Genomic DNA, 3,077 nt, shown 5'->3' with positions numbered 1-3,077 from the left:
TACTGCTTTCTTGTTGGTAAATACCAGTAACATGTCTAACTTCGAGTGGGTGAGATTTGTTCTTTCCTTGGTAACAATCAAGAACTGACCAGTTGGTTCACTTTTTTGCTTAAAAAATCCACTTAACTCAAGGTACTTTTGCAACATTGTAGACAATTTTTGAAGCTCGGAGGACAATTTTCTATTAGACCTAGATAAGGACATGGAATCATACACTATTATGCACCGTTCCTTCAATGCAAAGACTGTCAAGACCTAATGGAATTTCCCATTACTATTTACAGGAACATAAACATCATCTGTCAAGGTCAAGACAGTCCACAAGGTATAACAAACCCTTTCATTATGCCAACAATTTTATCCTCATATTCACTAGCATTGTCAATGTATGTTTTGATAAAACAACTAGTTATGGTATATCGATATTTAGAATGAATCTATTGCTTCGACTTCTTACGCAAATAGTAAAATATGACATCCACATACTACACATATGCATCAAACAAGTGTATCTCTGTTATATCAATTTAATTATATATATTCATGTACTAAACAATACATTAAAGTGGACATGGATTTACCTCATCATTCTAGCACTTATTGGGTTGAGACATTACGTAGAACCAATCCTTATTCTTTGAAAATGCAACTACAAAATCAAGTTTGTCAAAATCAAGTTTCGAGAAATTGGCTAAGTAGTGATCGTCCTTGTTTCCTCTGCAATTGTGTAATCATTATGAATAATTATTTAGTGAACAAAAAGAAGAAATACTAATGATAGTTGAACGACCTTACTTTTTTGCATGATGCTTGTAAAGACCCTCGTTTATCCATTGCGAGAAGCATAAAATTAGTTCAGTTGGACCCTTGTTGTCAATGTTAAAACCTTTAAATGGATATTGTCACTTCACATCACAACTGACAACTTCAATTTTCTTCTCTTTCTTTTTCGCTTTCGCTTTTTCAATCTGCTTCACCTTCTCCTTCTCCTACTCCTCCTGCTTCTGCTTGCCCATATCCTTTGTCTTCCTCTTCTTCTCCTTCTCCTTTTTTGCCTTCTTCTCCTTCTCCTTCTCCTTTTTTGCCTTCTTCTCCTTCTCCTCCTTTGTCTTCTTCTCCTTCTCCTTCTTTGCCTTCTTCTCCTTCTCCTTCTCCTTCTTTGCCTTCTTCTCCTTCTCCTCCTTTGTCTTCTTCTCCTTTTCTTTCTTCTCACTAATTATAAAAAGTGTTTGGGAAATAGATTTTTTCAACCTCCTACACTTCAAAGGCTGTGAAATCTTCTTGGATCTATACACATCAATATTATGAGAGATTTTCTTAAAAATATTAGTGCGTTTTTTAACACGACTAATAAAATAATCGTGTTGTTGTTCACATTCTTCGCATAGACAAAAAGAGCATTTGATGTTAGAAGATGAAGCAAAACCAATAAAAGATTGAGTTGTTGTCATGGATGAAGCTTCTTGTATCATTTCATTTACAAGGTAAATAAAAAAAGATTGAGATTTTACAATTTATTATAAAATAATGATAACAGTATGTTGTCATAGATGGATAGTCTGTTGCCACAAATTAACATTATGTTGCCACATATGTTAATTTTATGTTGCCATATATAGATCTTATGTTGCAACAAATGAATCATATGTTGACACAAATGTACCTATTGTTGCCACAAATAAATTTTGGTTGCTACATATGAATCCTAAGTTGCCACATATGAATCTTATGTTGCCACAGATAACCATTTTGTTGACCTAATGCGAGATGTTACAACATATGATGACTGTTGGAATATGCACCAACATATCAGTAAAATGTGGCAACATACGATACATCTTTCAACAAATTAAATATATGTTGGACAACTGAACAAGACTATATTTCTAAAATCATATCAACAAAATGGCCACAAAAAGAACAGGAAGCAACAAAAATGACATTTCACCGAATGTTAATAATACATATACATTTCTTCAAAATAAGATTTTTCTGTATTGGTTGATTTTCTTTCAAAAATAATAAATAATAGACACCATTAAGTCGATTATTCAATTTTTACATCTATAGAACGTTTTATTATTCATTAATCCAAGAAATTTTTTTTAAAAATTGTAAAATATTTTTAAAAAATAACTTACCCATTTCTAGTCGAACAGTATTTCAGTTAAGAAAGATGAGAGAGTAACGACTGGAGAGGAGGAGGAAAATAATGGAGATAGAGATAGTCAATCGGAGATGAAGATAATGGAGGAGAGATAGACGAATTTTTGAATTTCTAAGGAAAAAGAAGAACAATCCCCAAAGAGAGAAAAGAGAGGAAGAAGAAGATGAAAATATTTTTGTTTTAAAAATGATTTGGATTGAATTATAGAAGTGTTTTTTTTTGTATTTTATAAAAGATTAGAAAATTTTAGAAATGTTAATTTGATCTCATATTTACTTAATTACATTTTAAAGAGGATTTGACCAACTCTTGGTCAATCTGTCACCAAAAACAAAATCAAAACTTATTTGACATCTTTCCCTTGAAGTTTTGAGAATGTTACTTTGGTCCCAGATTTACTTAATTACATTTTAAAGAGGATTTGACTATCTGTTGGTCAATCTGTCATCAAAAACTTTTCTCTACTTTTAAGGTAGTATATATATATATATATATATATGTATGTATTTATATATATATATATATATATATGAAGTTTTGAATTCAAATCAAACAACAGTAATTTTAGGTAAATAACATCCTAATTAATTTTGTTACTACCGGAATAACTTATTTCCAAACATATTGTTGTCTTTTTTTCTCAATATGCAAAATAACACTTAAAACATTACTTTACTGTCATAACATGTACATTACTCTCTCTATTCCTATTTACTTGTCCATATTTTTTCTTTTAATTGTCCCATTTACTTGTCTATTATGACAAATCAAGAAAGAACAATTTTTTTTTATTATTACTTTCATTTAAACTTGTTGAAAATTTTCAACTTTTGATTCATCATTTTTGAATATGTTAATTATTGCTATTTTTATACATGTGCTATTTCTAAATTGACAACTAAATAATGAT

Source organism: Solanum pennellii, chromosome 2 (genome assembly GCF_001406875.1).
Source record: "Solanum pennellii chromosome 2, SPENNV200".
Lineage (NCBI taxonomy): Eukaryota > Viridiplantae > Streptophyta > Magnoliopsida > Solanales > Solanaceae > Solanum > Solanum pennellii.
The sequence above is the reverse complement of the archived record's forward strand: the minus strand, read 5'-3'. Positions refer to the sequence as shown.